The sequence below is a fragment of the Xylocopa sonorina genome, unplaced genomic scaffold, assembly GCF_050948175.1.
Source record: "Xylocopa sonorina isolate GNS202 unplaced genomic scaffold, iyXylSono1_principal scaffold0024, whole genome shotgun sequence".
NCBI classification, from domain to species: Eukaryota; Metazoa; Arthropoda; class Insecta; order Hymenoptera; family Apidae; genus Xylocopa; species Xylocopa sonorina.
The window spans coordinates 37,501-49,214 of record NW_027490095.1 but is presented as its reverse complement, the minus strand read 5'-3'; the positions used below and the strand labels follow the sequence as shown (position 1 = coordinate 49,214).

The 11,714-nt window shown below is 50.9% G+C and overlaps 1 non-coding gene and 1 pseudogene across 1 annotated transcript; both read right to left on the bottom strand.

Moving 5' to 3' along the window:
• Positions 1-3,668: 3,668 nt before the first annotated feature.
• On the bottom strand, positions 3,669-6,910 carry LOC143432091 (large subunit ribosomal RNA; annotated as a pseudogene).
• Positions 6,911-8,584: 1,674 nt separating this feature from the next.
• On the bottom strand, positions 8,585-8,739 carry LOC143432088 (5.8S ribosomal RNA). Its single transcript, XR_013102895.1, has one exon. It is a non-coding gene; the product is annotated as a 5.8S ribosomal RNA (ribosomal RNA).
• Positions 8,740-11,714: the final 2,975 nt, after the last annotated feature.

Genomic DNA, 11,714 nt, shown 5'->3' with positions numbered 1-11,714 from the left:
TCGGTCGGTAGCAATGTCGCAGTATATGTCTATATCCTCGTTCGCGAATTTTATTTTTTTTAGTCGTAGCGCTGTGTTTGACGCGGTCGAAAAGTGCTGTATTTCGTCATCGTTTTCTTGTGACTTCGCCAGGTCCTCGTATCGTATCGCGGGCGTGATCGCTTCTACGCGTGATAATGCGTCCGCGACTTCGTTATCCTTCCCGCTGATATGCCTAATGTCGGTCGTGAATTGGCTGATAAAATCGAGGTACCTAAACTGTCGTGGCGTACACTTTTCAGGTTTTTGGCTAAACGCGTATGTTAACGGTTTGTGGTCGGTGTAAACAACGAATGAGCGACCTTCTACAGCGTGTCTAAATTGTTTGATCGCGGTGTATATCGCGAGCAATTCTCGGTCGTAAGCGCTGTACTTTTTCTGTGCGGACGAGAGTGTTTTCGTATGGAACGCTAGCGGTTCCCACGATTCGCCTACTCGCTGCTGCAGTGTTGCTCCAAGCGCGAAATCCGATGCATCTACGACAATCGCGAGTCGTGCCGAGCTCGTCGGGTGAGCTAATAATGTGGCGTTTGCTAACGCGTTTTTTAATTTATGAAGAGCTTCTTCGGCCTCGGATGACCAAAGAAGTGTCGCGTTTTTCTTCGGCTTCCCTTTTAGAAGGACATTAATCGGCGCTTGCAAATTCGCGGCGTCAGGTATGAACCTGCGGTAGAAATTAATCATGCCGAGGAATCTACGAAGTTGTTCTACCGTCTTTGGTTTCGGGAATTCTAATATCGCGCGTACTTTATCCGGTAGCGGCTTCGTGCCGCGTTCGTTTACCGTGTACCCTAAAAATTTTACTTCTGGTACGGCGAATACGCATTTTGACGCATTTACTACGATCCCGTATTTTTCTAATCGCGCGAAGAGTTCTCGGAGGTGCTCCTTATGTTCAGTCTCGTCCCTAGATGCGACTAGTATATCGTCTAGGTACGCGAAACAAAAGTCGAGACCTCGCAGAACGGTATCGATAAATCGCTGAAATGTTTGCGCGGCATTTCGCAGCCCGAACGGCATCGCGACGTATTCGTATAACCCGAATGGCGTTGTAATCGCGGTTTTCGGGATGTCGTTCGGGTGCACCGGGATTTGGTGGTACGCGCGTACCAAATCTATGGTCGAGAAGATCGTCTTCCCGAACAACACCCGCGAAAAATCCTCTATGTGCGGTATTGGGTACCGATCAGGTATCGTTCGTGCGTTTAACGCTCTATAATCACCGCAGGGTCTCCAGCCATTGTCCTTTTTCTGGACCATGTGTAAGGCTGAGGCCCATTGGCTTTTCGAAGGCCTGATGAGACCTCGGCTCATCAAGTCTTCGAATTCCGTCCGCGCGAGCTTATACATTTCCGGGGATAGACGGCGCGGTTTCGCGTAAGTCGGCGGCCCGGCGGTAGTATGTATATGGTGCACTACGTCGTGTTTGCACTTACTCGTGGCCGTTGTAGGACGTGTGACGCTTGGAAATTCGGCGAGCAGCTGATCGTACGGGGAGTTGCCGCTGATTGTCTTCACCGATGGTGTTGCGTCGTTGGTGATTCGTCCCTTGGTAGTAAGCGACGTCGTCTGGTCCAGCAGTCGCTTATTGCGTAGATCCACCAGTAGCCCGTAGTGGCTCAGGAAGTCGGCACCGATGATCGGCCTGGAGACGTCCGCGATGATGAACCTCCACGGAAATGCTCGTCGGAGTCCCAGGTTCAGGTTGACCGTCCTGTCGCCGTAGGTATTTATTACGGTGTTGTTAGCCGCACATAATTGGTATTTCGTCATTTGGATTCGGCCTTTGATGCGCGTGCGAGGATATACGCAGAGGTCCGAACCGGTATCGATCAGGTATTCTTCGTTCGTTACCCGATCGGTGACGAACAAGCGGCTAGTCGCTGGACCTTCACTGGTTGCCGCGTTCAGTGATGTCCCTCCTCGTTTCCCGAATGGAAACTACACGGCGAACGGCATCGAGTGGATGAGGCTCCGAACTTCCAGTGGTACCAGCAATGTTTATGTTTGGCTGGTGTCTTATTGCGGGTAGCACTCCTCGAACCCGAGCGGCGGCGGCTGAATCTTGCGTCTGGACGCGTTTGAGAGTGAGATTTCCGTAGCTCCGATATTTTGAGTTGCAAGCTTTCTAAACGCTTTAATAAAAGCTCGGTACTATTGCTCGGTGTCACGCTGGCTACCTGCTGTACGGTTGCTGCGGCGGTGATTTTGCATGTTGTAGCCATCTCGTTCTGTGTTGGCTTCTTGTCTTTGTGAACTTATACGAACATAGGATCACGTCGGGCGGTCACCAATTGTGGAGGAGGGTTCGTTATTGGGATGATCTGACTAAGTCGTAGGTTGTTCACTTTTCTCTTTATTCTGGAGCGACTGCACTCGGCAAGTTCTCGAGATCAACTGTGACTTTTTTGGTTCTCTCGTGTGCAGCCGCGTTTGTACAATTCTTTGCGTTGCATGATTGGCTAAGTCTGTGCTTCGACCTTAGCCAATCACGTATTTGTTTATCTAGGTGCCGCCTCTTCTTGCGCCCTTAGCGCGTTTGCTTGGAAGGGCGGCAGCAGGTATAGTGGGGGCTTTTGTTATTTTAACATTTGGCAATGTAGCGGGGTTTCCGCTGGGTCTGGTTCCTCTCACGTCAAGGGTGTAGCCTCTTGACCGTAGGCTTAGACCCTTTTTGGAAACCCTCGGTTTATGGAGTCCGCGTGTGTCACTGAGGTCGTCGACTAAGATTTACAACTAGCATGTGGAGAAAGTTCGCTAACGACGTCTTCTCAAAAGTAACTTATTTGTGCGCATACCATAAATCGTTCTAGCTGCTTGTAGCGAAAAAGGTCTTCTATTATACCTCGATGCTAGCCGCCACAATGGTTTGGAGAAAAAAATTCCAACTTAGTACTAAACCACGTGTATTGACGATAGTTTGACAAAAAGACTTCAACAAACAGTTAAAATTTGTATATTGAGAGTAGTCTGAAGAAAAAATTCCCACCGATAGCTAAAATTCGTACATTTACGATAGTTTGACTAAGAATTCCCAACAGGAGTTAAATTTCGTATATAGACGATAGTTTGAAGAAAAAAATTCCAACCTAGAGTTAAAGTTCGTATAATGACGATTGTTTGACAAAATGATTTCAAACAAGACTTAAAATTTGAATACTGACAGTAGTTTGCAGAAAAATGTGCCCACCGAGAGTTAAAATTCGTACATTGACGGTAGTTTGCCAAAAAATTCCCATCGAGTGTTAAAATTCGTATATAGACGATGGTTTGGAGAAAAAAATTCCAACTTAGTATTAAACCACGTGTATTGACGATAGTTTGACAAAAAGATTTCAACAAATAGTTAAAATTTGTACATTGACAGTAGTCTGAAGACAAAAATTCCCACCGAAAGTTAAAATTCGTACATTGACTGTAGTTTGCCAAAAAATTCCCATCGAGAGTTAAAATTCGTATATAGACGATGGTTTGGAGAAAAAAATTCCAACCTAGTATTAAACCACGTGTATTGACGATTGTTTGACAAGAAGATTTCAACAAATAGTTAAAATTTATATATTGAGAGTAGTCTGAAGAAAAAAATTCCCACCGAGAGTTAGAATTCGTACATTTACGATAGTTTGACTAAGAATTCCCAACAAGAGTTAAATTTCATATATAGACGATAGTTTGAAGAAAAAAATACCCACCGAGAGTTAGAATTCGAACATTGGCGGTAGTTTGCAAAAAATTCCCATCGAGAGTTACAATTCGTATATAGACCATAGTTTGAAGAAAAAAATTCCCACCGAGAGTTAAAATTCGTATATAGACGATGGTTTGGAGAAAAAAATTCCAACTTAGTACTAAACCACGTGTATTGACGATAGTTTGACAAAAAGATTTCAACAAATAGTTAAAATTTGTACACTGACAGTAGTCTAAAGAAAAAAATTCCCACCGATAGTTAAAATTCGTACATTTACGATAGTTTGACTAAGAATTCCCAGCAAGAGTTAAATTTCGTATATAGACAATAGTTTGAAGAAAAAAATTCCCGGCGGCTGAGCCGGAGAGAAGGCGCCGATGGAGCCGCGGGCATCCTTAAGAGAGTCATAGTTACTCCCGCCGTTTACCCGCGCTTTTTTGAATTTCTTCACGTTGACATTCAGAGCACTGGGCAGAAATCACATTGCGTCAACACCCTTGGGGGCCATCGCAATGCTTTGTTTTAATTAGACAGTCGGATTCCCCTAGTCCGTGCCAGTTCTGAGCTGAGCGTTGAATGGCGGCCGAAGAGGACGACAGCTACGGCGAACCGCCGCTGAAGCCTCGCAGCAAAGAAGATCCGTGGGAGGCCAAGGCACGGGACCGAGCTCGGATTCCGGGTTACGCATGCACGAGGCAGCGGCCCGTTCAGCTCGCCCAGGCCCGGCACGTCAGCCAAACCCACTTCCCGACCAAGCCCGACACGCCCCGCTCTTCAGAGCCAATCCTTATTCCGAAGTTACGGATCCAATTTGCCGACTTCCCTTACCTACATTAATCTATCGACTAGAGGCTCTTCACCTTGGAGACCTGCTGCGGATATGGGTACGAACCGGCGCGACACCTCCACGTGGCCCTCTCCTGGATTTTCAAGGTCCGAGGGGAAGATGCGGACACCGCCGCAACTGCGGTGCTCTTCGCGTTCCAAACCCTATCTCCCTGCTAGAGGTTTCCAGGGAACTCGAACGCTTATACAGAAAAGAAAACTCTCCCCGCATCTCCCGACGGCGTCTCCAGGTCATTTTGGGTTACCCCGACGAACACTCTTATGAGGGCCCGGATTGGTATACGGTTCCGCTGCCGGGTTCCGGAATAGGAACCGGATTCCCTTTCGCCCAATGGGTGTGTGTCTTTCGCTCACTTTTGTTTGTTTGTTCCTTCGAGATTGTTGCTTTTAGTACACCACATTTACGTAAGATTTCTCTTAGGGCTTAGGATCGACTGACTCGTGTGCAACGGCTGTTCACACGAAACCCTTCTCCACATCAGTCCTCCAGGTCCTCGCTGGAGTATTTGCTACTACCACCAAGATCTGCACCGACGGCGGCTCCAGGCAGGCTCACGCCCAGACCCTTCTGCGCACACCGCCGCGACCCTCCTACTCGTCAGGGCTTCATGAAGGACCGACATGCTCGCGCGTGCCTTCCCACTTGCCACTGACGGCGGAGTATAGGCGCGACGCTTCAGCGCCATCCATTTTCAGGGCTAGTTGCTTCGGCAGGTGAGTTGTTACACACTCCTTAGCGGATTCCAACTTCCATGGCCACCGTCCTGCTGTCTTAAGCAACCAACGCCTTTCATGGTATCCCATAAGCGTCGACTTAGGCGCCTTAACTCTGCGTTTGGTTCATCCCACAGCGCCAGTTCTGCTTACCAAAATTGGCCCACTTGGCACTCTGATCCGAGATCTCGTGGCTTCATAGTTCAAGTTCGTTCAAGCAAGCCAGAGATCTCACCCATTTAAAGTTTGAGAATAGGTTGAGGTCGTTTCGGCCCCAAGGCCTCTAATCATTCGCTTTACCAGATGAGACTCATCGCACATATGTTCAAGTATGTCTCTTTGAGTGCCAGCTATCCTGAGGGAAACTTCGGAGGGAACCAGCTACTAGATGGTTCGATTAGTCTTTCGCCCCTATACCCAGTTCCGACGATCGATTTGCACGTCAGAATCGCTACGGACCTCCATCAGGGTTTCCCCTGACTTCGTCCTGACCAGGCATAGTTCACCATCTTTCGGGTCCCAACGTGTACGCTCTAGGTGCGCCTCTCCTCGCGATGAGAACGAGACGCCCCGGGAGTGCGAGGCCGCATGGGTACGCGGCCCATCCTCCCTTGGTCGACGCGAAGGCCGACTTTCACTTTCATTTCGCCTTTAGGTTTTCGTAAATCCCAATGACTCGCGCACATGTTAGACTCCTTGGTCCGTGTTTCAAGACGGGTCCTGAGAGTACCCAAAGCAGTAGCGTCGCCGACCGGTAATTCGAAGCTTGGCCAGTCCGAGGACACCGCCTGCTAACAGCTGGCCAGGCCCGGAGCCGGCGCAAAGTCCGTACCACCGGGTAGTCTGACCGAGCTTGCGGCGGGCTAGACGCACACACATTCGAGAATGGATTGGTTGCGGCCCGATACCGTACGAGTACCGTCGCGTAGCCGGCCGGGCGACCGAGGGTCTGCCGCGTGCGCAAGATTGCGACGCCACAGGCGCCCACTCGGGCCGTAGACCGACGCGCAACGGGTCGCGACGTTCTACTAGGGGAGAAGTGCACGACTACATCACCGGAACGTTCGCCGACGACGGCGTGCCGCTCGCCGTGGTACCGCGAGGGTACCACCGGGGCATCGCGCGCCGTCGGGAGCCGGTATCGTCGTCGATGAATCTCTCCATTCGATCTTTTGGGTTTCTCAGGTTTACCCCTGAACGGTTTCACGTACTCTTGAACTCTCTCTTCAAAGTTCTTTTCAACTTTCCCTCACGGTACTTGTTCGCTATCGGTCTCGTGGTCGTATTTAGCCTTAGATGGAGTTTACCACCCACTTAGGGCTGCACTCTCAAGCAACCCGACTCTAAGGAGAGATCCTCCCGAAACGCGTACCGGTCTCTACGGGCCTGGCACCCTCTGTGGGTAAATGGCCCCATTCAAGATGGACTTGGACGCGATTCGTTGTCTCGGGATAAACGGATCCTCCCGAACACTACATTTCCCAGCGGCGGAACCGCGGGATTCAGTGCTGGGCTCATTCCTGTTCGCTCGCAGCTACTAAGGAAATCCTGGTTAGTTTCTTTTCCTCCGCTTAGTAATATGCTTAAATTCAGCGGGTAATCTCACCTAATCTGAGGTCGTCTCTACGTGACGCACGAAATTCATTCGTGCCATCGAGCTCGCTTACGGAGAGAAGGTAAAAAAAAAGAGATTCGTATGTATAAATATATACAAGACGAGGAGAGAGCATCGGCGAACGGGGACGGCAGACGACGAAAAGAACTTTCGTCCATCTCCGACACAGCGATCCTTTGATTTACCGCTCGAGAAACCGGCAAGAAGAAACTACACGCACCTCTCTTCGTTGTTGTGTTTCTCGTCGAAGCGTTTTATGCACCTCGCCAATGCCTTTCGTGTGTCGGTATTTCTTTTATATATAAGATTCGTAAAAAATATAAAAGAAAAAAAAATACGAGACTCTCGCTAGACGACCAAGCTACCGGCGTTTCTTTAACATCCGTCCTCTTTATCGTCGTAGCTGCGAACGATCGACAAACCGTTTACACTCTCCAGCGGTTCCACACCTTCCGCGCGTAACACGCAGAGATCGAAACGGAGCGGCTCCTTTTCCCCCGATTTTATTACCCTGATCCTTCGGAACGAAGGACAGGCCGAGTTGGAGCGCCCGCACGAATCTCTCTGCTGCGTGAACGGGAAATAAAAGGGAACGCACGCGTGGAAAAGCGTACGATGCGATCGTAGCGCAAGCTGCGCTTCCGGGGACTGGATGACCGGCTTTTGGTCGCGCGGTCCCGTCTCGACAACGAAGACATGGGGTGACCAACGCACTCGATGATCACGAAGTAGGGCGGTAGTACCTTGCGGCACCGAGGCGGCACCTCGTCGAAGAAAAAAAAACTCGAGCCTCGCCAAAGGGGAGCCAATCTTCCCGTATCTGCTCCGAAAACTCTCTCCTTTGTCGCGCGTGTTACCGATTCGAGTTTCGCTTCGGGAGATCTCCGAAGCGCGGACACGCGTCACAGGCCAGAAACGTTGCGACGCTACACGGACGCAACGACGGCCTATGTTCGAGTGACGGTCCGCGCGAGAGATCTTTTCTTCCCTCGCGGAAACATGGTATACACACGCGCGGAGAGAACAGAGAGAACGGGTTATTCTGATCGAACACCCTGGGGCTGTACGAGGAGAACTTCGAACGATCGGATGCGCATCATCGTCCCTCGCGTTACGACGATGTCGCTCTCTCTCTCTTGTATATCTCTTCTCTCTCGACCGAGAATTCTCCCTCGGTCTTGCGGCGTGAAAAAAACAATTCATTTTAAACGACGTCGAGCGCGCGGCATGTTCGTATCGTGCGCTAAAGGCGGGGCGAAGGCGATGCGTGTGGCGGGTGTGCGAATTCGGAACGCGGAACAAAATCGGCGATCGAAACACGAAGCGGTTCCCGTGGGCGGTCGTCCGTTTAACGGACGACTCACGACGCCACGAAGAACTCACGCGAGTTCGTGATCGACGCACCGTCGAGTTCCGTGAACGCGTTTACGCACGCCGCACGCGCACACACACGTTGCCAATCGCGGATTGCCTCGGCACGGCCACAGACGACTCGGACGAACGTCCAACGATCGCTCGTACGTCGCGTATCGCTCCTCTTCCTCCCTTTCTCGGTGCCGCCCGAACTCAGAAACGTTCGTAATTTAATTCGAGAATGAACGACGGCGGGCAGATTCGAGCACCGTAGGGAAAGAAAGATTCGACGAAACGCAACGCAAGCAGTATTCTGGTTACGTGAACGACCCTCAGCTAGGCGTGGTCCAGGAATTGTATCCGTGGACCGCAATGTGCGTTCGAAATGTCGATGTTCATGTGTCCTGCAGTTCACACGTTGACGCGCAATTAGCTGCGTTCTTCATCGACCCACGAGCCAAGTGATCCACCGTTCAGGGTAATCGTATATGTATATTTTATTGATCTTTGAGTCTCTTGGTACTAAAGTTCGAACAAGTCGATACCCAAACGTCTCCGGTGAAAGAGACGCGGGCGTCGCCGAACCGTGGGCGGCTTTCACCGCTCGACGGAGTTCGAGGCGACACGATATATCGGTCCTACGGATGAAACGCATACGCCGATGGTTCGCGCGTAAGGTCTCCCTCAAAGTTACGAAAAAATGCACACGCGCGTCCAGGTGCGAAGAGAAAGAAAAAAAATCCCTTCAAAAATTCGTTAGGACTCCTCCTCCGCCGTACCAGCAGCCTCGAGGCGGTCTTTTTCCTCCCGGCAACGCGAAGCGAGCATAAACTGTTCGAGCTCGCAACGGCGGGATTACAGACTCTCGACAACGAGGACAACGGGCAACGGCGGAATCGTCCCCTCTGGAACGAACGTGCGCGTCGAACTGAGAAGAAAAAAGACCAAACACCCAGCGGCGTATTGCTTTCGAGATCGACAAGACGCTCTCGTTCGGGTGAACATAACAATGTTATCATCGATGGGACACACTCGTCGTCTTCGCGCACAGTCTCGAGGCGGTCTATAAGAGTTTTCCCCGGCAACACGAAGCGAGTATAAAATTATTCGATCTCGCAACGGCGGGTTTTTCTCAGACTCTCGACAACGAGGCTTGGGCGCGAGCGACGAATCGTCCCCTCCGAACGAACGAACGACGACGACGGTCTCTTCAAAATTCCAATACCACCCAGTCGTGTCGATTCCAACAAGGCTCAGGTAAACGAAAAAAAAATTCGTACATTCGTTAGGACGCTCCACACCGTTCGCCCAACCACACAGCCTCGAGCGGTCTATATTTTTCCCGACAACGCGAAGCGAGCAAGTAAAGTTCGATCTCGCAACGGCGGGTTTCAAGACTCTCGACAACGAGGTTATGGGTGTGGACGGCACGGAACGGAACGGGTCCCCTCTGAGCTGAACGGCACAATTCTGGGAGTGGGAAAACGGCAAAGTGCCAGCGGCGTATTGCTTTCTGAAAAAATGGCAAATAAAAAAGCGGACCCGACGAGTTCTCGATTACGAGAACTCGAGGGGTCCGCTAATGTACCGTAAACACCGATCGGGTAAATGTAAAAAAAAATTCGTTAGAACGTTCGCCGGTTGTACTAGCCTCGAGAAGCGGTCTACACGTTCACCCGACGACACGAAGCGAGCATAAAATGATTCGAAAGCTCGCAACGGCCGCTGGGCGCGTCTTAGACTCTCGACAACCGAGGCTATTACCGACGAATCGTCCCCTCCGAAAGGAACGGTACGATCGACCATCTTCAACAGGTTACGCGCGACGACACCACGCACGCTCCATGCACGAATTCGAAGTCGACGACACGCGCGCGTTCGGGTAAAGATTCGTTGGGACTCGCCGGTTGCAAGTCTCGAGAAGCGGTCTATATTTACCCGGACGACACGAAGCGAGCGTAAATGATTCGTAAGAGCTCGCAACGGACGCTGGGTGTTTCAGACTCTTCGACAACGAGGCTGTGCAGCGACGAATCGTCCCCTCCGAACGGAACGGTACGATACGATCGACTTGAACAGGTTACGGCGCGACCACACGCTCTCACGATAATTCGTGAAGTCGATACGAAGCGGGCCGTTCGGGTGAAAATTCGTTGGGACTCGCCGTACAACAGCCTCGAGCGGTCTATGTTTAACCCCGACGACGCGAAGCGAGCGTAAATGATTCGTAAGTGCTCGGCAACGGACGTTGGGTGTTTCAGACTCTCGACAACGAGGCTGCTCCGACGAATCGTCCCCTCCGAACGGAACGGTACGATCGACTGATATGAGAGCGGTGACGACGACACGAATCCTGAGAGAATTCGAGGTCGACGACTGTACGTTTTCCCGTTCGGGTAAAAATTCGTTGGGACTCGCCGTACAACAGCCTCGAGCGGTCTATGTTTCAACCCCGACGACGCGAAGCGAGCATAAATGATTCGTAAGAGCTCGGCAACGGACGCCTGGGTGTTTCAGACTCTCGACAACGAGGCTTGCGCGACGGTATCGTCCCCTCCGAACGGAACGGTACAAATACGATCGACAGATAGGAGAGAGCGGGGCGACACGCGATCCTGCGAAAAATTCGAGGGTCGTGTCGACGGTACGTTCTCTTCGTTCGGGTAAAAATTCGTTGGGACTCGTCGTATCGGAGCCTCGAGCGGTCTATACTTGGTTCCCGGCAACGCGAAGCGAGCACTTAAAATTCGATCTCGCAACGGCGGGTTTCAGACTCTCGACAACGAGGCTCCTGCGACGGAAACGTCCCCTCCGAACGAACGACACACGGTCGACCGAAAGAGTACGGGACTCTTTCGAATTGCCATATTACCATCCAGTCGAGTCGGCTCCGTAGCTCAGGTAAACGAAAAAAAAAATTCGTAAGTTCGTTAGGAATCTCGTACGGCAGGACAGCCTCGAGCGGTCTATACATTTACCCGACAACACGAAGCGAGCATGTGAAATTCGATCTCGCAACGGCGGGTTTCAGACTCTCGACAACGAGGCTGCTGCGACGAATGTTATTCCTCTCTGAACATGACGGATCTCGACCGAAGGAAGGTTATTTTCTTTGCTGCATACGCTTTGCGTTCGTTTCATCCATATATATCTGGACTCTTATAATTTTTATTTCGGAACGAATATAGTTCCGGTTTACGTACAATATCCAAAGGATCGGACGCCTCGATCTCTCCGACACGAGGCGGAGTTGCATATTACGGGCAGTGGATGTAATGTTTCTGTTCTTGTGGCAGTGCAGTGGATGCGGCTCGTTCGAGCACATTATTTTTTTTTTTCATTTTTCCGTGCCGCGGGTCACCAGGACCACACGCTAGAGCACGTTATTATTTGTTATATTTCCGTGCCGCGGGTCACGAGGACCACACGCTAGAGCACGTTATTATTTGTTATATT